Source organism: Pteropus medius, unplaced genomic scaffold (genome assembly GCF_902729225.1).
Source record: "Pteropus medius unplaced genomic scaffold, Ma_sr-lr_union100, whole genome shotgun sequence".
NCBI classification, from domain to species: domain Eukaryota; kingdom Metazoa; phylum Chordata; class Mammalia; order Chiroptera; family Pteropodidae; genus Pteropus; species Pteropus medius.
In genome coordinates, this window is record NW_024349797.1 from 9536310 (window position 1) to 9562792 (window position 26483).

Consider the following 26483-nt stretch of genomic DNA (forward strand, 5'->3'; position numbering starts at 1 on the left):
ATTATGCAGAAGTCACTCGTGCTAGGCACTAATTTAAGAGCATAACCATTTCTCACACAGTGCTAAGACTGTTGTGAAGTAGGTAATATCGATTGCCTTTTTTGCATGTGAGGAAACTGGACTTTAGATAAATTCAGCTAATAGCTGAAGTTCTAATCTAGTCAGAGGCTGAAATAGAATTCAAACCCAGGTTTTCTGATTCCAAAGTCCTTACTGCCAGGACTGATGCTGTATTCGGCACTGTTCTTCAGGCCACAGCCTCCAGCAAGAATTTCACTGCCCTTCTGCAGGATGACGCAGATGCTGATGCCTCTACTGCAAGAACAATGCATCAGAAAACAGGTCGTTGTGAACATACATGCTTGGTTTGCCTCATTAAGATCAAAAGTCTCTGAGATAAAGTGATTCTGATTCTTCATCTTAAGCTGTTTGCTTACTCTAATAATGTCAGCAAATGATGTTTTGTGTGCTCATTGATGCATGCCGGTGTTTACCATAATATTATATGTTTATGCATAATTTTCCCCTCATGGAGTGGATTATTATGATTTCATCTTATAAGGCAGGTGGATCAGTGGCAGCAGCTTGGGGACACCAAGCCTCTACCAGATGTCTGCCTCAGGCATATGCATTGTCACATGGTCAAGTATAACACGTGCCTACCAAGGTCATGTGGGACACAGAATGGGGAATGAGGCTAGCATGATGAGTCCCTAGAGAGGAGCCTGGCCTCCCCAACCTCATGGCAGTACAGGAAAATAAGATTTGTACTCCTTGTAAAATGCTTATATTGGGGTACTCCCTTGAAAAATAATGAAAAATAAACACATGGTTAAAAAAGTCTCAGAAAAGTAAAGTAATAAAACTCTTCGATGGTTAGAGATGGGAGGCCAGCAGAAGCCTGAGCATGGTGGGGGTGCCTGCCTCTTGCTCCTCAGCTACCTCCCTTCTTGGTCCTTCCAGTGAGTCTCCTGAAGCCCCACAGGTAGGTCCATGAGAGAAGGTACCAGGCCTAGTCAGGGGCCCTGGAAGGCCACAGAAAAACCCACTGGCCCACCAGTCTCGGTTCAAGTTTGAGCCCAGTAAGAGCTCAAGGACTTCAATCTATCCAGGTCCAGTTTCCACTGGCACAAGACTTGGGTAGAGACTGGCAGTTACAGGGTAGCTAATGGGTTCTGAGGTGTGCACGCTGCTCAAAGAACTGCAGAAAGGAGGGCCAGGCGGTGGCCTCCAGTTGCTAGTTGATCTTTACAGCGTCTTAGGCGGCAGAGGCTGGCAGCTGTATGGGGACTCCATCTCTTAGCCCTGCTGCATTCGAGAGACCACGTTTTTCAGGGGTATTCTTGGGCAAGGCATTCGCCCAAAGGAGCAGATTTCACAGAGATGGATTCTCAAACTCTACACATCAGACTTGGTAGAGAATTTCTTTTCTCTCAGGGCCTCGTGGGCTGTATACTTGACCTGCAGTTTGCCCGTGTCCCTGTGCTGCAGACCTCCTTGATGACGCCGAAGTCGCTGACCTTGGGCACATTGTCCTCAGACACCAGCACATTGCAGGCAGCCAGGTGTGGGTGCACGCAGTTCTTGCCCTCCAGGTATTCCACGGCCTTGCAGACGTCGAATGAGAACTTGAGGAGACAGTGTCCATGCAGCACCTTGCTGCCGCAGAAAACCCATCATGCTCCCCTTGGTCGTATTCTCCACCGTCACACCCAGGAGCTGTACCAGCTTGCTGTGCCGAAGTTGTGCCGTGACCGAGGCTTCAGCCAGAAAGGCCTGGGCAGTAGCGTCATCCTTAATGCACTTGAGAGCTTTCCGTTCCCTCGGTGATCGGCCAGCATCACCTCTCCAAATTCCCTCCTCCCGAAGGCCTGCAGCAGTTTCAGGTCCTTCACGCCCAGCGCCCCACAGCCGCCGAAGCACTCCACCTGAGCCTCCACTGTGGCCTCCACGACTCTTGGCTTCATGAAGAGAGTACAGAGTGCTCCGTCTGTGTCTGGGGTGTTAGAGCCACCAGCAGCACGAGGTTCTCGAAGTGCACCTCCGCATCGATGCTGCGCGTGCTGGCCTGGCACAGGATACTGTAGTGGTCCACCCTCCCGTCGCAGTGCACACACAGCTTACAGTCTTCAGGCGAGTTGGTGCTCTCCCGTCCCGGTAACAGGCCTGTCTGCTGCGCTCTCCTAGATGCTCCCAACCAGGGTCGCGGGCGCCTGCTGTCCCTGTCCGTGGTGCTGCTCCCCGCTGAGGGTGCCACCTCCTACAGTGACCGCTTCCAGTCTGCACGGGGCCGGCCGGCGCCCTGCCCCTGCGCCACCACCCCGGAGATGGCCCTGGTGGTTTTGTAAGTCTTTTTCTACTGTTTTCTGTTGATCCCTTTTTTATATTTAAACTGAATGCTGCGACCCTACTGAGGTTTCATAGGAGTTTTTTCCTCCCTTCCTCCTTCACTCCCTTCCTTTCTTTCTACCTCCCTTCCCTTCCCTTCCCTTCCTTCTTCCTTCCTTCTCCTCCCTTCCTTCCTCCCTTCCTTCCTTCCTCCCTTCCTTCCTTGTTGTAGTTGTTTGTTTTTTTGTGTGTGTATGGATTGTTTTGTTTTTGTTTCTGTTTCTGTTTTAAAAGATAATTGAATTCATTATACCTCTGGGTCCTTACTGGATAACCTGGCCTGTGCCAAGGCCTGGATGAAATTGCCCTCCTCCTGGACCCTGTCCACTTTGCGGAGGCCAGGATCCGTGAAGGAAACTTCCTTTTGTAGGTTGGTCACATGGCGGGGAAGCAGGGAGATTGCTGGTCACACTCCTGTGTCCATGATGCCACAACAAAGAGAAAATCTGGTGGAGTAGATTTCTGAGGGGTGGGGAGAGCACCATAAAATGTTGGTTTCAGAAAAATTACATATTACATACCAGTTACATATTTTCCTATTAGTCAAGTTTTCACTATGGAAATATATGCTTGAAGTTATAATGTATATATATATAAATTTATGCACACACACACACACACACACACACACACACAAGACAAAATCTGAGCATGAAACCGAATTGAATATCAACTATTTTAAATTAAAATACAAGAAAATCTTAGTTATAAATATTTGGAAAGGTTGTCACATAAATTCTGTACTTGATATTAGATGTCTTGAAATGTAATTTATACATCATAGTTATGCACTAATATAGATTTAATTCACCTATAGGCAGGGAATTTGAGATTTAAGCTACTTTTTATCATAGAATTATTAAAACCTCTTTTCTTAAAAATGGTTATTATTAAGAAGTCAAAATTTCACCACCTCCCCCCAAAAAATTGCAGCGATTTTAAATGTGATGATTTAAATTTAGTTTTTGAGTGGTAGGGTCATATTAATTTATTCAGTAAAATTTTACTGACCATTTATTATTATTGGCCAAACCCAATGCTTGGTTAAGAAAATAAAATAGTACATACAAGAGATAATTCCTGATTTCAGAGAGGTGATAGAAAATTCAAGAAGACATACAGGTTCCCAGGAAATCTCAGTTGAATATGATGAGTATTAGGAATGTAAACAATGTATTAAAGTAGTTCAAATAACAGGCATCAAAATCAGCAATTTCTTTCCAGCTTTATTGAGGTATCACTGACAGATAAAACACATAGATATTTAATGTGTACAGTGTGATGATTTAATGTATGTATATATTGTGAAATAATTACCACAATCAATCTAATTAACACATTCATCACCTCACCTACTTACCTTTTGTGTAAGTGTATGTGTTGAGAATACTTAAGATGTACTCGCTTAGCAAATTTTACATATAGAATACAGCATTATTAATTGTAGTCACCATACTATACATTAGATTCTCAGATCTTATTCATCTTATTACTGATAGTTTGACCAAGTTATTTTAAGTGGCCATTTAAGTTGTTATATATTCTCAAAAATATACAAAAATACCTTGTATCTAATTTGCATCTGTTTGCATTCAGAACTTATGTTTTTGTCCTTCAGAATTGTATCAAAAAGAGAAAAGATAAGTTAACATTTTGCATGAATCACATCTAATATGGTAAGGTAGACCTCTTTCTTTTATAGTTCCCCCAAAGCCAAAGAAGTGAAAGGTGATGAGCTAAGATGAAAATTACATGCAGGTATATTGTGAGAAGAATTTCTCATTCATTTCTATATCAGCAAACCCACATTTTTCCCCAAATCCTTTTGATCTGCCATTTAGCAAAAATCCAATTACTGAGCATGAGTTTACTGCCTCATAAATAACATCCTCTTAGCTTTCCAATCACACCATTCCTATTCCATATTTTGTCAGCAAAAATCCTGTTTTTAAAAATAATACTTTGGCCATCTGCTTACCCATATGTGCTACACATCGCTGAATGTTAGAGTCTCTGAAAGTTTTATAGAGGGAGGTACCACAAACTTTGAATGTGTTTTCTCTCATAATTAGCATTTTATAACCACATTAAATTGATCACAGGTAAACTGTTTCATTTTGGTGTGTTATTTTGATTGTAATCAGACTACTTGCTGGAAAGTAATTTTGTAGCCAATATATTTTAGTTATAAAGAGTTTTCTTTCCTCTTTTATAGCAAAGACATTATTTTAAAGGTCACACTTGTCAGACCTATAAACTAACTTCCAGACTTGCAACGTAAGGCATCTCTGGAAGGATCTATCAGTGTTTACACTGGGGTGAAGAATGTTATCTTAGCAGCTCCATCAATTTCAATGACTGATGATGTAATTTGCAATCTCTACACGTGGCTCTTCCCAAATGAAAGGGAAAACTTTTTGGTCAAATATTTGTTTTTCAGTTTTCATGTTCTCCTAAGTTGTATATAAAGATATTTTTTGGACAAATTTCTCTTCCTAAAAAACAAGATAAACTGCAAATAGATGTATAGTGGGATCTGAAATTACCATATTCCTTCAACTGAAAAACTATTCCATTTATGAATGAATTAGGGAACTTTTAAATCCCTTGGCAACCTGCCAAACTTGGACTTCAGTACCTTTGTAATGCAATCATGAGAAATAAAACTTTCAACTCCTGTTTTTTAATAATCTATGTTTTCATAGTTAAAATGTAAGTTGAATAATTACACAGGAAATGTGCAAGAAAAATATTACAGTCCACAATTTTTGATGCACAGCTTTTTCAGCTATCATTCAGTTATAATAAATAAAATTCTCTTTGTTTTATATTTTGACTCATGAGAATATTTCATGAATGTCAGCTTCTAGTTATCAATTAGCAAGACTGATTTTTTTTCCCCTTCTTTCCAAAGCGTTGTTTTGTTGTTGTCGTTTGTTGTTGTTGTTGCTGCCTTTTTCCTGGAGATTTATTTAAATTTTATCTTAACAAAATTAGAAACTGTGCGATGTGTGTATTTTTCATTTGATTTCTTACCTGGAGCTACCCTAGATATACTATCCTGATACCTTACCTAGCACATATAGATAAGAAAATGTTCAAAATTTTCAGATTTCATTAAAAACCTTCATAGCACATTTGCTTTGTACTAAGTGCTCAGGGTTCCTCCTTCATTTTAAAATTGTCTTCCGTGAATTCATTATCATTTCTGGTCATTAATACAATTTAAATGGTGATCTTTTACATATCTCCCCAGTTTTTCAAGATTTCAATGTTTTTTATCGGGAGGATTGTTTAGAGTTTTCATTAGTCATATTTCCTGAAAAGTAGGAACAAGTAACTGAGTAAGGTCACCCTTGAGAATATTTCATTATAAGATTATAATATATTCATTCTTGACATATTTTCCCAAGTAAATTAATAAAAGGTTCTTACTATGTACAACCTCTCTCAAATGCGAATTTTAAAGGGCAACCTAATGGAAAGGTTTATATAACTTAACTTTAGTTATAGTAGTTGCTTAGAATTCTTAATAATTCTGATCATAGCTAGACTGTAATAAAATTAAGATTCTTGGATCTTAAATGTATTCCAATGCTACATATAAGGAAACTGAGGACAACTACTGTAATGAGATTTCTCTGTGGTTATACATCTGGCTAATGACAGTGAATAGGCTCTAATTCAGGACTTTTCACTTCCATTTATTATTCTTTTCATTAATACTAGCTTAAATATTGTTTGCTTAAACATCACATAAGCACTGTACTATGCACTTTACAAACATTATCTTATTTAATCTTGAAAACAGAATAGTAGCTCTGAAGCAGCAACTATTTTATTCTTATTTTGCAGATAGAAAATTGAGTCTTGTAGAAGTTGATATTTGTCTTTCTAAAGTTTATATCATAGGAGAGTAACATGAATAGTTTTAGTATCTATTGCTAGATTCTCCAAAAGAGTGTGTGTGTGTGTGTGTGTGTGTGTGTGTGTGTGTGTGTGTGTGGTGTGTGTTAATGGCTATATTTACAGTCTGTCCTATTACATGCCCAAAGGCTCTTAAGAACCACATAATTAAAAAGTCAGTTTGTGGTGATGAGGTTTAGGCTTACAAAAAGAGTCTTAAGGAAGTCTGGGTTTATTCTAATTAAGTAAACTACCAGGGTGCTAAATGAAATTCTGTGCTTGGCAAACTCTCTTTGCTTTTGTATGGAGTTATATTTGTGGAGGAAATATTCTGAGGATGGATGTTAAAAGCCCTTGTGACACCTAGACCCTCTCCAGAATTATTTTCTGAAAACACTCTGCAGTTTGGCAGCTGCTTTGCAACCTGGGAGTGCATTTTAATTGGCATCACATAACTTTATGACTGTGAAGGATTTATTCCTCTCTCCACAAAATCCCTCCCCTCTTTTAGTCCATTAGCTGAAATGTTTGAGTTAATATCACAGGCATTTCTCATTATAAACTCTTTAGGGCCATAGTGTAATGAAATGTCCAGTTTTCCTTCAGAAAAACAAAAACAAACAAAGAAACAAAACCAGTGAGTATTAGGCTCTGCCAAAAAATAAAAGTTTTATTAATTTTAAAATTTTATTTTTCCTTTCATGTTTTTGGTTTTGGTCTCTGCATAGTGTTACTCACCTAATATGAGACAGTATTTATTTTGATAGTGATACTTTGTCAATACTAGACTATCAATAAAATTTTCATAGAAATGTTCTCTTTATCACTGTCTCCTTGATTTGTCTAAATAGTCCAGACAATTTGAGGCCTTCAGATAATTTTAAGCATTCTTGCTTATTTACCTGAAAGAGTAGCTCACATAATTAGCAACGTACTTTTTTTCTTAAGTCTAATCATCTCTTCCATTGTTCCATGTATTAATCTTTAATGAAGTACAAAATGTGATGTGGAAGTATAGCGAATATAAACCTGGGTTTTGAAGTCACATGTATCTGAATTCGAATTTCACCTTTGCTTTTTGGCTCCATGTCTTTGAAAAATTACTTGTCCCCTTTTACATTCAGTTCCTTCATCAGTTTAGGATAAGAATATTAAAAGTGAATGAAGAAATATAAGTAAAAAGCTTAGCACAGTGCTTGTCAGACACTTATGTAGTAAATTAACAGTAAATTATTGCAATAAAATAAGATGATAAATGAGTTAATAATACTGTAAGCCATGAGCTGACAAGAAATGAGCTTTAGAGAAATTATCTCAATTTTAAGGAACTGAGAAAAGAATCAGAGATTTGTGTGGTATTTTGGATCTGATATTTGGCTATTAAATAATAATTAAAAAAACTTACAAGTGGAAAAAAATTTTAAGAATGTCTATAGTTAATTAGTAGTTTCAGAAAGGTAAAATGTTATTTTAAATCTTTAAAATACATTATTTTATGAATGCAAAGAAAACATTACATTTCATTCAGACTTTGTGAAAAATTTTCATGCATTTTTGTTAAATCATTTGATATCCAAGTAAATTTGAAGACAGCAAAAATTATGGTGTTTCTTTTTTGTGGTTGGTATATAAATTAGTTCAGAAGCAAAATAAACTAAAACAATGTTTAATGGAAATCTTGTAGGCCTTTGCTGTTTTAGTTTAATTATAGAACACCGCGTTTCTTAAATTCAAGATAAACTGTAAAACTTTTTCTCTCTGTAATTATATTATTTCTGATATTTCTACCTATTGTATAATTGGGCAGAATCTAATCACTTGATAGAGTAGACCAGTTCTAAATATTATACAAAATTTTGGAGTAATAGAACCTGAATTAAAGGTATATGTACCCTAGGAAATTCTTTGGGCATTATATTTCATTTCTTTCTAACAAATCTCTGATAAAAGGCAAACTGCATAAAACAAAATATTATATTAAATGAAAATTACTCTAGTAATAAAAGTCTTTTTCTCAATGGTTTTGATTTATTAATCTAGTTATTTTAAATGATATTAATATGTAATTAATATACATATAAAAATTATATGTATGTGTGTGTATACCTATACACACCAAAATGCACAAATAACACAGATTAATCACAACTGTACATTATATTATAACCAATAACTGAAAAATATAGCAATTTTATTATGTAAAATTATTTAAATTTTTTTCAAGAAAACCCTAATTAAAAAAATACAAATTAGCCACTTTAGTCTATATTACAATATTATGGGAAAAGACACTAAGAAAACATTTTAGTTTTATTAGATTTCCCACTAGTTCTTCCCATTACAATGTAATACAGAATGTGTTGGTTACCTTTTAGGTGCCTACAAAATAGGAAGATTAATTAAGAAATGAGGTATGGTTTCGATCATTTAGATATTTACTGTCTGGATGGAACAGATGACATATGCAATCTTAAGCTTTCCTAGTAAACATTAAATGACGAGAGTGAAATTGTGCTGTGCACATGGATTACGTGCTTTGGAGAGGATCTGGACAATGTTAGAAAAGACAGGATTAATCAAAGATGGCTATAGAAAAAAAAGGAATGGTTGGGTTGGGAAGATACATCAGTATTTGAATGAAATAAAAATAAATAAATAAAGTAAGTAGAAAGCGTAGGGGATGGAAAGCCAGGGGGATGGAAACAGTTTTTTAAAAAGTCATGTTAGAGGAAGAAATGACTATAACCTAATTTTGGAACAGCTAAATTAAAGGTATTGCCTAATTAAAGGTATTATGTGAGTGAGGAGTAAGGAAAAACATACAGAGTGAAAATTAAGAGGGGAACTACAAGATGAGACAATGTTTCTCAAAAGTGCTGCGGATTACCACCAGCATCCTCTGCATGTGCTATGCTGTTACCATGCAGATTCCAAGGCCCTATCCACGAGCTACTGAAACATGTTCTAACAGGTTCATTCATCCTGCACTATCAATACTGCTCAGGTATTCTTTATTCTAAACTTTGAGTTCTTTAGTATGAAACATTCCAAAGGCCAGTCTAATTTATGCTTCAAGTGGTAGAAATATGTAGTAATGGTTACAATATTTATTTGGCTATACATTTACAGTAGGATAAATAAACCTTAAATTATATTGATAGATGAGTTAACATATAAGGAAAATATACCACTATATTCTATACTCATAATCTATAATAAGAATTATATTGATTTTTGTACAATGTTGTGTAAAATAAATATTAAGAAACTAACACATACCTAAAAGAGTGTGGCCATGGTGGCCAAAGCCTCCTGCCTTTATATAACTAATTTTTCAGGAACTCCTGAATCAATTGCTGTTGTTACTGCATGGTTACAAAAAGAAAGATGATTAGAAGACCTTGTATTGACAAATAAAAGCACAAATTTTTGTGAGAATAATTTATATCAAAATTATAATATGGGAATCCATAAGTAGAAAGCATAGACCTGATTCTGTTAGAAATTACTAGTAGCATATTAGAGACATAAACAAATAAAATTAATTATAAGAAGTTCATCTGAGAACACACTTTATATACCAAAGACAAACCTTTGAAGTCCTAAATTATCTCTCTCTGCATGCATTGTATTAACCTCAGATCTCATATCCTATGTAAGAATCAAATCATCAATTTTGTTTTGGTATACATGTTAGTATATTAGATAATTAATATCCACAAGGGCTGTTATGTACATGTTAGATATTGTATTTTTTTTTCTCTGAATCACTTCTCTTACTTTTTTATATTTTCTATATTCGGTCTCTTCATACTTTATTATAAATATTTTTCTTCGACCTTTCTTTTTGAGCAATAAGTCTATCTTCAGCTGTGTCGCATATTTTTAAAATAATTCATTTATTTCTAAATTTTATTTACTTTACATTTCAGTTCTAGTTATTTTATTTCATTATTTTTTATAGATTTCAGTTCTTGGCTAAAGTTTTTAATTTTTTCATCTCCTTAATCTTAATGAAGGTACCTGTTTAATGTCTTTTTCTATTGTATGTAATTTATTCTCCTCCCCTTTTTTGAAACTTGATCTTTCTTCTGCTCCTTTTGGTTATTATGTTTTTATCTAATAAAGAAAAGTTATTTTAAAGCCTGAGAGTATAAGTAATTTTATTTTTTGAAAAAATTCAAAACTAGTTTTTAGCCCTTGTAATTCAACCATTTTCTGGTTAACTCTTACTTTCAAAGTATAATCTGGAATTCTAACTCCTGGGGTGTAGTTCTTTGGAATCCTAATCCAATTCATGAGACATTTACTAGGCTCTCCAAATCTAGGGCCCTGAATTCTGATCTTTGTACAACTAACCCCACAAAGTTGTCAAAAGTAGTGTGTAATCTTTCACCCTCTTAGTCATTTCTTCTGGAAATGGCAGATGTCCTTAGGATAAAAGTCTGTCTCCAATGTTGGCTTCAATTTTTCAGGTTTTTTTTTGGGGGGTGGGGCGGGCGGTGTCTAGCAATTATTCATACACCACAATTTAATTCATCTGTGGCTTATTAGCTCTGTGATATCTTTGTCTTGTTAAAATATTTTTTTTTCCAGAAGCAGATATGAGTATTTTGATTTCCTCACTATTAATATTTCTAGATCTAAAACAATTAAAATAATCAACATTTATTACATGCTTAATATGTCATAAGCAGTGTTCTGATTTATTTCTAGCTAAACAATTGTGAGATAAGTGGTGTTATTTCTATTTTAACCGACATGAAAACTGAGGATTAGAAAGTTTAAATGACTTGCTTACAGTTGCATAGCTAGCAAGTGGCATAGTCAAAATTTCAACCTAGTTTCTGATGCTAGAAACCAAAATCTTAATTATTGCGGTATAAATTCAGAGTATAATGGTTTGCAACAGTGTCTCTTGAATAAACGAATTTAAGTTTTAATTTTATGCTTTTATTCTCAGCATGTTGAAAAATGTTCTAAACTCTGTGTTTTTACATTATGAGACAAATGTAAAGTAAGTTCCAGTCAAGTTCTTTAAAATCTGTGGCATTTATCTTGAACAGGTGTCAAAATTATATGTATTTTTATTGTTATTGGAGTAGGAATTTAGGAATTTTTACTAATTCATAAGCAAAACCTCCAAGTTCTTCTTGGATTGAATCATTGATAATATTTGTTTCCTTATCATTTTGTACATTATGTTAAAATTTAAATATAGCCAAAAAACCTTCACTTAATTAAAGCTTTCTGTTAGTTGGTTTCTGATTTTACAAAACTGCTGTGATTATGTGTTTATCATTGTTAAAGGACTTTGTGTTTGTAAAGCCATAAGATTATTGTTGCTAATTAACACTTATTGGCTGTCCATAGGTTATATTTGACTACAATAAATATTTTCTTGACTTGGAGGTGTATTCTTTTATATTTAAGATTGTATTTGACACAAAGGAAAATAATATCTGTAAATACAAAGTGTGTTGGGCATTAAAATACTTATTTCATCACATTAGCACACATGTACAAAGATTAAAAAACTAAACCACAGGGCCTAGTTAGTACTTGAATGGGAGACCACCTAAGAAGACCAGGTGCTATAGGCATAAAAAATAAAAATAAGAATAAATGAGAGATTATAAACTGACAAGGTCCTTTGCAATCTGCGAGGTCAGCCAAGGGTTGCCTTGCCTAAAAAAACAAAAACAAAAACAAAAAACCACCATCCTGAGTACATTTTATTTTCTATCTATGTATCTATGCATCTATCTATGTATCTATCTGTCATCTATCTATCATCTATCTCTATCATCTATCTGTATTCTATTTATGTATGTACAGAAAAAGCCAAGAGCCTCTTCACTTGAAATGTTCTAATTAGTTTTGGTCTTTACAACTATTTCTGTATAATTTCATGCTTATATATAACTGTTACATTCATTTTGTTTTTGTTTTATATTTTTTACTCTATATCATTTTCTATAAAATTTAATCAAAATAATTATGGAAATTTTATAATGTTCCATTTCGGCATATTGTGTTTCTATACATATATATGTTTATTATTTTTACAGTTGCAGTGCACTCCATCAAAGAGATGTACAATTTACCTATTTTCTTTATTAGAAGACATATCAAGTATTTCTAAATTTTACAATTATAATTAGTATATTAGAAACAATTTTTACATTTTTAAGGTTACTTATCTAAGATAAGTTATAAAATACGTAATTACTAAATGAAAAGTTAAGACAGTTTTGATAGTTATTAACAAGGAATGATATGACTTTCTAAATTTTGCAAGTCAAAAAGCAGCAATAGTTTTACTGCCTTCTGGCCACTCATGGGTGTTCTCACACTTCAGCATTTTTTCTTGTTTTTTTTGTTTGTTTGTTTGTTTTTTATCATATGGAAACTACTTATAGTAGTCATTTTTATGAGCATTTTAAAAAATAATACATATGATGTTTATGTATTGCCATGGAATAGGTTTAGAACATCAAATCAAATATTGCAGAAATAAATCTTCTCTAATAATCTAATGAGTTCCTCTAACTCTAAAGTAAAAACGTGCCATTTCATGGACATTTCATTTACAGAGATGTGAATAACTAGCAGAATTAGAAGTTAAATAAAAAGAATTAATTTGATCCCAACTGGTGAATGACATGGTGATGAAAGCTGATGATCTGTCTGATGCTGATCTTTGACATGGAGCCCCATAAAATTTCATCTTCAGCTCTCCCAACTGACTAATAATTATAGCAGATGCCTCCACTTTTCATGGCTTTTCCTTGGTAACAAACCAGTACGTCTAGGCCTGATTCATTTCGATTTCTTTGTCAGTTATATGTCATTCCAAAGAGGCTTTACATCACCCAGGGTTCTTGTTTCAAGTGGCTATAAGAAAGGCGATCATGAATCTGTGGGTTCAGGACAGAGGTGTAAAACAAGAGATGAAGTTCAATAAATCCACGTCAGATTTTAATAGGTGCCAGAATTCCTCCCAGATTTAGGAAAGTTGATGCATTAACTCTTGTGGTCCTGCTTCTGATTTTGGAAAAATATTTTTTTTCCCTGACATATACCAGTTTTCATTATAAATAAAAAAATTATAAGGTGACTCAGTTACTCTTTTTCTTTAGGTCACAATACTAACAGAAATGTTTTATCCAACATCTTTAGAGCTTCCAGAGGAACAAACTCTTTGAATGATGCTTCACTTACCTGAATCCTAACAGCTGCTTTCCTGATGGTAAAGGAGGAGACCTTGGTGATTGGAGGTGGGGGTACATTAAAGATTATGCTGACATTAGTTTACTTTGAACTAATCAAATCCAGGTGGCCCCGAATTATTGCTCAAGGCCCAAAAGTCATCAAAAGTATGCCCCTAGCACTCACTTTGATGGTAGAGTTTAGAGTTGATCCATTCCATTCCCTTTGGACTTTAGCCCCAAGAATAAATTGTCTGTAGTCACCTTAAAAAAAGTAAACATTAAAAAAATATGACTCTGCACATCTCACTGACACTAAAATATCTATAAATCAATATCTAGTGAAATTATGGCAAAATAATTTTTAGCTCCGTGTCTTATTTTTCACATGGCCAGATGTCTAGGCTAAAATATATTTCTTTCATAAACTTTTTTCTTTCAAATACTAAAAATTAATCATTTTGATAATCCTTAGACACTTATAAAGTGTAAGGACAAGTGAAATTTGCATTTCTATCTGAAGCTGTTAGGCATGTACTTTAATCAAGGATCCGTTACGAATTTCATTTTTAAAAAGATCTCTTGTCTAAGGCCATGCCACCCTAAACAAGCCTGATCTCGGAAGCTAAGCAGGGTCAGGCCTGGTTAGTACTTGGATGAGAGATCACCTAGGAAGACTAGGTACTGTAGGCGTAAAAAATAAAAAATAAAGGATTGTAAAGTGACAAAGTCCTTGCAATCTGTGAGGTCAAGCAAGAGTTGCCTCACCTAAAACAATAAAGTAAAATTAAAATAAAATAAAATAAAATAAAATAAAATAAAATAAAATAAAATAAAATAAAATAAAATAAAATAAAATTAATAAAATAAAAAAGAACTCTTAAGAGAAATCAGGATTGTCTTTTCAGAACACTGCTTGATGATTGCATAACACTAAGCATATTAGAATACAATTTACAACAGTGAATGAATGACTATCGAGATGAAAGATTTCGATGTGCCAGGTATGACATTTATCTCACCTCAACAACAAAAGAAAGATGATTAAAATATTGTTTATCTGAGCAGTTAGTCCCTAACAGGAATAATTTATGGCTGAAAATGCTTCAGAGTTGTAAGGTAGTAAATAATAAGAGAGTGCTAATGATGGAGGGGAGGGGAATGCGTGTTGGAGATTATTGTAAATATGTATCTTAGGTAAACATGTCATTGAAATGCTCACAATGGTCCCTACCCAGGATAAAGTCTGTGTGTTTTCACAATAAGGTAGGTATATTTTAAAGAATTGTCAATAAAATGGGTTTTAAAAAATTCCATAGAATCGAATTGAAATAATCTTTCCTTTTCCAAGTCACCTTTTAGAGTCAAAAAGGATGGAGCAAAAAAAGCAAACAGACTTCTGATAGTGGAAGAGATGTCCAATTTAATGGTTGGCAATATACCATGCACTGATGTTGAGTTCCTGTTACAGAAGGGAACAAAGTGAGTTAAGAAGTGCCATGGAAGAAGCAGCCAACCCAGATACAAGAGAATAAGAGGAGGAGGCTTCTAATCTGACACCTGTATAATGAAAAGGAGTTAATTGGAGCAAATTAACTCTGGGGTGTCCATAAGGGACATTTCTGTACTCTTATTGCTTAGCCATCATCTTATGTAACCCACCTGGTTTCTAGCTTTGGTAATGATATTTTATGAAGTAGATAGCTATTCAAATTAGTTTTAGTTATAAATGCATTAATAAAATTCATTGATTTGCCTTCCTTACTCCTCTGATATAGTAATCCTACCCCAAATCAATAAGATACATAAATATAGAAGGCCTGCAGCTTGAGTAAAGAGATGTAGCTAAACCTAATATAGTACATTAGACTTTAAGTGATTTATACATTCCCAAGAATTTTGTTTTGCTTTGGTTTTGTTTAATAGTGTGAGTCAAATACTCAGTCTTTTTAAAACTCTGAAAAGTTGAGTTATTTATTGTCCCCTTTCCCTTTCTATTTCCAAAGTTGCTGCTGGGCTTTTTATGGCATTGGGAGACAAGTGATAGAAAACTAAAGTGATATTTACTATTTGAAGTCTAAGATGATAATCTTTGTAAATAACTTCCTCTCATTATCTATTGAGAACTATTTTCATGGTAATGGAGAAAGATTACTTCCAGGTCAGAAATTTCATCCATGGTGCTTTCACAGTGGTAGCACTGATTAAGTAACTTGACAATTATTACAATATCCCACTGTAAGAGAATCAGAGCCCAGAGAAAACTTCGGTTCATTTTATTGCAAAGTTATTGGATTATTTTTCATACATTTTTTACTCAAACAAATTTAAGCAATAATGTTAAGCAATAATGCTTAACTTACAGAATTGTTTAGTGGATTAAACATGATAACGAATGGAAGGCGGTGACCATGATGTCTGGCAAAGTCTGAGTGTCCATAAGGCTAGCCATTGCTTTTACGGATTCGCTAAAAGTATAACCCCAGGTTGTGGTTGATGTTTTTGTTTTCAATGAGAATATCTTGATTCAGAGTAAAAATATACAGAATGGAAGAAGAAGCAGGAAAAAAAAAAATGGCCTAATGCTTTTGAGAATTGCAAACCATCATTAGATAATGATGGTGTAGGTGAAGCAAGTTATAACATATTTGAACTCATTCCAGCAGTGGTGACCCTTTCTCAAGCCCAGATGTTTAAATGACTGCTCAATGGGGATGTTTGGGATTATAAATATGTCCCATCTGCTGCTACCGTCTGCCTGCTTTTGAAAGGTGTAAAATTCCGCACTGCGCTCAGCATCAACAGCAGTCCCCATTCCAATCCATAGGAGAATTAAAAGGTTACCAGAAAACTTTGTAGTGGCAAGCCTTTCAGCATTTGCCTAAAGGTAATAAATGAAGGTCAAGGCAATCACTTTGTTAATGTGTTATTGGATAGAAGTGCTATGGGAAATATTTTGTGATTTAATTAAGAAATGTATCAAGCTAGATAATCATGAAAAATGAGAGTACATTAAAATTTTAAACTTTAGAAACCTAAAGGCATGATTTCAACACTGCATAGGACACATAATTCTTTTCATCAATTAGGCTTTTAGCCGAAAGTATTTTAATATCTTGGAAAAATAAAATCTTATGCCTTAAATATCTAATACTAAGAGTAGTGTTATTAATAGCCACGATGCATTTAGGTTAGGCAGTTTCTCTGCTTTCCATTATTCTGTATTTTAGCACCTCAATTTTGGCGGTTATTTTCTTCATACACTTTTGTACTTTGTAATTATTATGTATCTGTTTACTTATCATCAGCTTTCTGCTTCATTAGATAATATTCTCCAGGAGAGGACAGACTTTATTTTTCTCATCTCTTTTTACACAGTACCCAGAAAAATGACTGGTGTACAGTAGATGGATACACAATAAATAGTGAAAAATATGTTAAAAATTAATAAAGATCATTTATGTTGTATAAAATTACACCAGATACACTAAACTAACATCAAGAGGAAAATAGTCCAGATTTTCAGATACTTTAATTCCTTCTGTAGTTCCTTCTTAAACGAAACACCATATCATATGTACGTACAGATAGACTCAGAAGGCAACAGAGAAATAGGCTTTATGGAAAATATAATGCAGACCTTGATTTGTGTTGTGTTCACTTAATTTAAAGAGATACATGGAGGCAATTCTATTAACATTGAGAAGAGTCACCATAAATAGATAGAGACATGATGATATGTAGATCTTTCCAGTGAACGCCCTGTAACAGGGACCAGATGTGGATTTAGACAACCAGAATCTTAATCTCGTTCTATCACTTACAAACTTGATCACGAGCAAGCCGCTTGGCCTCAATTAATACACATATTCTCACTTGTTACTTAAGATAAAATCTGGCATGTGATTTTCATGAGCATCAAATGACATATGACGTATGAAAGCAATTTGTAAACTGTGCAGAAGGAACCCGATACAGACGGGATTGGTACCCTCAATTGTTAGGCTAGCTAAAAGACTTTTGATGACCTGATGTTCAGAAAGATAAGAATGATTCGATAGAGAAAAAAGAAAAGTCAAAGTATTAGGTTCGACTGAAGGAAAGGGCTGAAATAATCTAATGTAGGAAGCCACAAATCAGAATAGAAATCTAGCCACTTACATTATAACTACTGTATTTTACTTGTAAAACAAGGTACAGTTTCAACTAATATGTCTCTAATATTGGTGTTTCTCATATCGGTTTAATTAATAATTTAATTAAAATACAATTTATTTTTTAGACTAATTATGTAATTGTATTGTCTATTCATTCTCCATCAATATCTACTATTTGTGATGTTTTTGAAATACAAATATGCATAAGAATCACCTTAAGAGTTGATTGCAATGCATATTACTGGGTTCCATTTCTAGAGATTCTGTTTCAGTGGGGCTTCAATCTTTGCACTTTTAACGAGCTCCGAGATGATACTGATTATGCTGTCTTGCTGCAACATTGTTTAATTTTTTACCATGCATATATGCAAAAACGTATTTTAGAATGTGTAGGGTATAATTTGGTTTTCTCAGGTATCAATCCCTGAGGCAGAGAATTGCTAAAGGAATCTTAACAGACAGACAGTATTCTTACAAATGACACTTTTTAAGGAATGAGAGAAACAGAACTGGGCAGAGCAAGAATATTTAACTATGGTGAGGACGCACCATAGGACATAAGAATTCTTCAGCTGCTGTGCATCTTCCAAGTTATTCCTATTCAAGGCAGAAGGTCAGGCCTTTTTACCTTCACATCAACCAGTAATTCGATATAGGCCTATCCTGGGAAAGGAGTGTAATATTGGATAAAGTGATAGCCTTCGGAGAGGGTATAGAAGAATTCCAGGAAGGAATTAAACTCTGAACCCTCAAAAATCAACATTTCTAGCAGCTTGGGACAGTAGTACCTTGCACCGAGAGAGGAACCTTTGAGTGCATGACCCAATCCACTAAAGATTATCTATTTGATATTTCGAATTAGTTTCATCTCTCTGTTTATACTTCTGTTGTAGATTACTTGGATAAAAACATATATTACTTCCAGTCTAAAACCTCTAAAATATAGAGTCAGCAAAAGTAAACCAGAACCTCATAAAAGTATGTACCCCCATCTTGCAATATTTTTGTTGTTTCCTGCTTTCTAATGAACCGAAAAATAGTGTATCAGCATTTTAGTTTCAAAACTATCAGTATAAAAATTGTGAAATGAAAAATGGTGAGGATAAAATGTTCTTTGAACTATTTCTCCTTTTCATAAAAGCAATATAGTAATTGATTTGGCCTGGAATTATTACATTTACCTTAACCTATCACACTAATCCATCTAATACATTAATTAACTACGAATCAAATAGAATGATTTAGACAGTTAATTTGGGTGAAATACTTAGACTTGTCAAATTATTTTATTCAAGTATACTATATTATTTTTATTGATGTGAGAATAGAGAATATTATCTGGCTCTATTCTTTTATTTTATAGATTAATAAACTGAGGTTTTGAGAATTATTGTCATTCATTATTCCAACTAGTACTTATTGAGCCTCTGTAAAGTACCAGGCATCTGGTTAAATGTAAAGGGTAAAAGAGAGATGAAAAGTGACCTTATCACTTATTCATGCATCTGAAGTTATGAGGGAGGTCTGACAAAAAAGAAAATAACAAAACTATGTAAATGAAGAAAAAATAATTTAACGATACAGTGGAATTAATAATCACACTATGATCAGAAGGACAAAAACAGGGCTCCACTTGAGTGGGAGTTTGGGAAATTCTCTCTAAGATCTGTACAAGAAACAGGGAAATCCACCAATGAGCGATCAGGAGAGCATTTCAGGCAAAGAAGAGCTTGGTGTTTTTTAACAAATTTAAGACAGTTCTTTGAATTAGGCAGGGAGTTTAATGTTATGCATTAAAATTTGGAGTTTAGATTTAAATTTTATTGTAATTATGAAGGAAAGTTTTTAAGATGCTGTAACTGGAGTTGGTTAGGAAAAGAATGGCATGGCCCATTGAACCCAAAACTTTCTGGAAGCTGGATATCCAGGAGATTGAGATTGCTATGAATTAGGAGTGGGTGTTGAAGGTCAAGTACAAGGGTTATTTTTGCTATAGGTGCCAAAGCAAGAGTGATGACTCAGTTCATGAGGATCATAGTCAAAACACATAATGCAGAAAAATTAGTTTTGAGATAGGGTTGGCAGGGCTTAGAGATGAGCTAAAAAGAATTAAAGATGGGCAAAGAAGAGGAGGTATAGAAAAAAATGGTTTGTGAGGGTGAGGTTGAGATATCAAGAGTTTGGTTTGAACACATTAAATTCGAAATATAGTTTAACCACGCGAAGGCCAGAAAGAGGCAATTCGGTATATAAGTCTAATGTATCAAGTGGAAATACAATATCTTATGCTCCTCACCGTGAAAACCTGACCTTAACAAAGAAATCTTAGCTAACCAAGATTAATCAAGGAGAGCTTTATTGAAGTATCTTTGACAAATAAAAATTCTATAGTATCTTTAAGGTGAGATAATTACCACAATCAAAATAATAGCATACTCTGTTTTTATTTTCTCTATGGTTTTTTCTTTCGTAGTCTCTACTCTGCTCGGTACCACTATTAGATCTTAAAATATTTGTTTTATAGATGCCATGTTCTTCTCATTCTATATTTTTTTCTGTGCAGTCTCAGGGCTTCATGGCTTCTCCAAGGTCCATAATTTATAAATTTATTTCTCTGCCCCAAACATTTTCTCTGAGTTTACAATTCACATATCTAATGCCCACTTGTCAAAATATCTTAGATATTTCAAGTGCAAATCAAGCCCAACATATCCAAAAGCAAAGTTAATGACCTTCACTGCAAACCTATGAATGACACCCTATGAATTTATGCAATATACAATCTTTTAAGACTCCTTTGTCTGTGAATGTACTCAACAAGAACCAATGTTTAATCTTTGACCTTTTACCTCTTTTCTCCATATTCAGTTAGTCACTGGGTTTTGCCCCTGTATTATATATTTTCATAGCCTTCCATTCCTATCTTACATAAAACTTAAAAGATTTAATAACTAATTATGTATTTCTTTGATGATATAATTATATTAAACTCTTACACTACTGTAGCCCCATATTGAACAGAGTTGATATACAATAGGTGTTAATATGTACTTTTTCCATGAGTTAATAAAGCATATACATAAAACAATATTTATTAAAAAAGGTCTCAAATTTCTTTAAGATTATGTAAATCTTCTTGAGATTATTATCTAGTCATAACTATAGCTAGATAGTTCCAGTGACTTTTCGTTGTTGGAAATGCAGTTACATTTACTTTGAATGAGCACTAATGAACAAATATTCTGTTTAATGAGTCCATTTCTACTCCAATTATGTGGGGAAATAAACAAATTAGATAAAAAAAAAAAACCTCCCCACTTATTTCAAATATTCAGATATAGCAACAGATACTGAGTGGTATTTAGGCTCAGTGCACATTGTTTTATAAATTACAGACACTTGATAAATGTTTTTGGAAAGATACATAAATACTCAAATATTTAAAAATATAAAACCCACCTATTTCAAGTTGACAACTTGTATGCCACTTGATAAAGTAAGAAAATCTATTAAATGGGATAACTAGCAGATTCTTAATCAATATTCTTTAAATGTACTCCTCAATAATAATAAGGCAGCATTTACCAAGTAATTGCATTCTAGTGCTGTACGTGATTTGCCATAACAAGTTTTAGCTTATTGAAGTTTTATTTAGGTGGTTCTGATAAAATTAGTTCTGAATCCATCTAAGTAATATCAGCTATTAGAACACATTTCTTCTCAGTCTGCTTGAAACTTTTCACTTCCATTTAGTTCATTGACCCATAAGCAGAAACCAATTTAGAGATTTTTATATTTTCAATAAAAGTATAGTCACATGCAAAAGAAAATGTTATTATTTAAATATAAGTGCAACTGGTGTTCACAGCAGCACTATTCACGGTGCCCAGGACATGGAAGCAATCGAAGTGTCCTATAATAGATGACTGGATAAAGAAGATGAGGTACATATATACCATGGAAGATTATTCAGCTATAAGAAGAGATGAAATACTACCATTTACGACGACATGGATAGACATTGAGATAATCATGCTAAGTGAAATAAACCAGATAGAAAAAGTTGAAAACAACATGATATCACTTATACATGTAATATAAATCTAAAACCAACTAACAACCATAGATTCATGGACATGGACAGTGGACTGGTGGTTATAAGAGGGAAAGGAGAAGGAGGGAAGTAGATAAGGATAAAGGAGTCAAATATGTGGTGACAGAAAGAAATCTAACTCCAGGCGGTGAACACGCAATGTAATATACATGACTTACTGTTGAATTGTACACTTGAAACTTGGATTTTCTTAATCAATGTCACCCCAATTAAAAAAAAAAAAGACAGGTGCAAATGTCTGCTTAACTCTTTGCATGAATATCAGAAGGTTGTTTTATAACTTTAGTCTTTACTGAGAAGAAAATGTTTGCATATAAATCACCATTTAGCTAGAAATAAGTTTGACTTTCAATATTAAAAGAAGTTGTAATTTACTGAGAAGACACTTTATAAAGCCATTTTTATCTCAAATTTCCTAACAGTGCCCGATTGTCAGTATAATATATATCTAATCTCTTTATATATGTATATATCTATATTGATGTCAATATCTATATTTATATCTATTTTATAAATAAATAATGCATTTTTACTGAAATGAGATTTAAAATGTAATTCTAATTCCTGCAAAGTACAAAAGTTTATAATTAAACCCTTTCCAAGAGTATAATTGGATTTAAAGCAACCAAGCAACAAAAAATACTGCAATATTAGAACAAAAAAATTCTTCATTTTCCCAAGAGAGCAAATTCTCTAAAAATATTTTATTTAAAGGTATTATGATCACAGTGGACACAAGTGATGTAATTAAGTGGCTCTTTATATAAGTATATATAATAAACCAGCATGACAAATAACTGTATCTAAATAACAAATACCCAGAGCTGGCTTTCAATCAGCAGCCTGATCTCTTTCTAGCTCTCTGAAATTAACAGAATATATTTCTGAGCTGGGAGTCATGGGACCACTGTTCAGAATTGGAAGTGCAACTGTGACCATGAATGTTGCTTATTTAATAAACAAATCAAGTTTCCTACTTCAGTCTTATTAACAACCAGGAGTAGACATCTAGTCTTTAAAGGCTGGCATGATATTCTTAGCAACAAATTGCAAAAAGACAAGTACTCCAGTTTGTTAACGTTAAAGGTCCTTAAAAGCTGTAGTTATGTGTATAATCAAATGAATATTTTGACAACTATGCCAACTATTCGGTTTTTCTTTTATATTAAAAATAAGTGTGTGGCATGATGATATACAGCCTGGCATGAAATAATTTGCCCATGGGAAATAAAACATATGAAATATATGAGGATTAGTCTCATTCTGTTTTCTACCAAATTCTGGATTTCCAGCTTTGTGTGACTTTGGATACATCACTAAAGCCTTTGGGCTTCTGTTTCATCATTGCCACATACAAATAGGGGTCAAAGCCATCCTATATCATAGGACATCCAAGAAAATGAAATCATTTATTAAAAGACTTTCAGATTAATGTGATCAACTACTATATCTGATTTATTCTTTAGCACTTTACAATTGAAATGCACATTGCAGCAGTCAAACAAGTGTTTTCCTTAATGTCACAAGCATTTCCGACCTTCCCTCACCCCACTACCCTGTGGTCTATTTCATATATCAACATGCATTTAAAAGCTCTGATAGTGTAACATCTCCAGGGGCAGAAATAGAGCAAGTACATTGCATTGCAATCTGAGATGTGAATCTGTAATTAGAACTGGTGTGGACAGTAAGGCAATTGGGAATCAGGCATCTATGCAATAATGAGGAGAATTCCCAAGAGAAAAGGCAAAGAGATTAAATTAACAGGAGCAAAAATGTCATCTGTGGAGAATTTATCTGTACCGGCTATTTGTGTGTGTGTGTATATATTTATATGCATATACAGCATATATAATACATTTATATAGATGCATACATGCATAATATTTTTGAGCATTAGAACAGAGGAAAAAGATGTACAAAGTACAATAGCAGAAAATTATCCAGAGCTTGACACATACATCTACAAATCAACAGTTTCACCAGACTCAAGGAAATTTAAACAGATAAACTCTTAAACAGCAGTTCTATGAAATTTTTGAGTTCCAAGGAAAAGGAAAACTCTTTGTCCTGATTATTTCAGTTCTGAAAATTTACCTGAGGAAATATTCAAGAACATGTACAGAAATGTATATATGCATATGGTTCATCTCAGAATTTGTAGAATAATTAAAATAAATAACCAAAAGGGCCACAGTTGAAAAGATAAATAAATCATGACTTGAAATACTATTAAAAAACATGTACATCCACACACATGCACAGGCACACATACCACTCAACACTTTTCTACAGAAAGTATTTACCATATGTCTGAAAAGAAGTATTAATAATCAGAGTGCTAATAATTATTTCTATCAGAAAATGGAATCATCAACTTTTTCTTTCTATCTGTGTATAGTTTGTGTTTTAAAAATAGGTATATATGTTGCCCTGATGATTTCAAAACAACATTTCAAGTGGTAAAGTATTAGATACAAATATTTGGATTACAATAAAACTCTACTTCCACTTCAAATAAAAATGAGTTGCACGTATGTTAAAGAATTGATTAAAAATTAATGCTAGACAGCAGGATGAAGATGGAAAAATTAAATAAAAATGAAAATAAACATACTTTATGTCTGAAAGAGAAAAAGTTTGCCTAAAAAATTAAAATGAAAAAATTGTTGGTATAGGATGAACTCTCTCCTATATGGTTGGTGCAAATATTAGCATTTCTGGAAAGTGATTTGTATATAAAAATTAAAAAGTCATTACATTTGACCTAGTAATTCTACCCCTAGGGATCTAAAGGAAGTACCTAAACAGAAATTCACATAAATATTTAAGTATAAGAATGTACATTATGGAAACAGTATAATATTCAATATGTAGAAATAGTTTAATTACCATTCATTGGCGTGACAGAAAATGTTACAGAAATTAAATTATTATTAAATTCTTTCAAAGAATGGCATATGAAATTATCTATTATACAATATTGATGAAAGTACAAGGTGCAAGTCTGCGTAAACTACACAGTTAGATCCTAAGTCTTATTAGTTTTTAAAAACATAGTATATGCCTTGTCAAGACAGTTTGATGAGAAAAACAGAAGCACAAAGAATTTACCGTAAAGATCTGCCCTTACACATTTATGGGAGCTGGTGAAGAAGTCTAAGCATGAAGTCATTACAGGTCAGCAGGATTAGGGGTCAGAAAGGAAAACTAGATGTAAAATGAAGGAGAATAAGAATAAATGCAGTCCAAATGGATAAACTGAACTTAAGAGAACTAACTGGAACCTATTAGCACACTAGAGCCCGTATGTATCTCTCACAGCCCTTACCCTCAGTGACACCGATGACCTGTGGGCAAAACTAAAATTCTTTGCTGTGTACCCCTGGCCCAGGACTCAAAAAGCTAAAGGAGAAAATCCGGTGGGATCAACGAGCAGATTACCCAGCAATTGTATAAGCCACCACCGTGTCGTGGGCCCTAGTTCGTCCTGCAGAGCATAAAAATGTCTGCTGTCACTTATGCTTTTCAATTTTGTTCATATTTTTCTGTGGTAAGATCTAAACTTGGAATCATTCAAGCAAAAGAATTCTAGATCAGATAGTTCTGGCAGAGCTGAGCAGACTTATGCATAGGTTTCATGATACAGGAAGATGATGGTGACGTTAAGCAATAGCTAGAAATAAACTAATAGAATATTTATTTTCTTCTTTATGTTTCCTACTCGTAGATCATATATGTTTTTTTCTAATCTGAAGAAAGTAATGTTTAAAAGAAATATATGAATCCATGAAACACTAGATGATAAGTAAATCATAATTATATTAAAAGAAACCATCTTGAATTAACACAACTTCTATAAAGTAACAAAAAATCAAAACCTGTTAAAAGATGAAAAGTCTGGACTAGAACAGTGGTTGCCAGGCCTGGGTATAGGGGGAAATGAGGAGGTGTTATTCAAAAGACACAAAGTTTTGATTATACAAGATTAATATGGCATAGAGATCTACTGTACAGCACAGTGACTATAGTTAATGATACTGTGTTATATGCTTAAAAATTTGCTAAGAGGGTAGATCTTATGTTGTGTTTTTATCACACAAAAAATAATAATAAATAAAGAAGATGGGTAGAAACTTCTAGAGGTGATGGATACGTTTATATCATAGATTGTGGAGATGGTTATCTTCAGACTTTTCAAGTTGTATATATTAAATATATACAGCATTTTGGCGTCTACAGACATGCCACCCTGAACAAGCCCGATCCCATCTGATCTTGGAAGCTAAGCGGGGTCGGGCCTGATTAGTACTTGGATATGAGACCACCTTGGAAGACCAGGTACTGTAGGCGTAAAAAATAAAAAATAAGGGATTGTAAACTGACAAGGTCCTTGCAATCTGTGAGTTCAACCAAGGGTTACCTCTCCTAAATATATATATATATGTTTTTGTATAAAATATATGTATGCTATAATACGGCATTTTGTTTAAAAAAATATATAAATATATATATATATATATATATATATATATATATATATATATACACACACACAGCATATATATATACAGCATTTTATATGTCAGTCATACCACAATAAAATGGTCAAAAAATTCTAGATTTATGTCAACAACTGTGACATTGAGCTCATATTCTAATAGAAAAACTAGTAAATAAAATATGAATACCTTAGTGATAAAGATA

General features: G+C 33.6%; 2 pseudogenes; one reads left to right on the forward strand and one right to left on the reverse strand.

Moving 5' to 3' along the window:
• Window positions 1–1165: 1165 nt before the first annotated feature.
• Window positions 1166–16320, reverse strand: LOC120619770 (tyrosine-protein kinase CSK-like; annotated as a pseudogene).
• Window positions 16321–26010: 9690 nt separating this feature from the next.
• Window positions 26011–26129, forward strand: LOC120619836 (uncharacterized; annotated as a pseudogene).
• The last annotated feature ends 354 nt before the right edge of the window (window positions 26130–26483 follow it).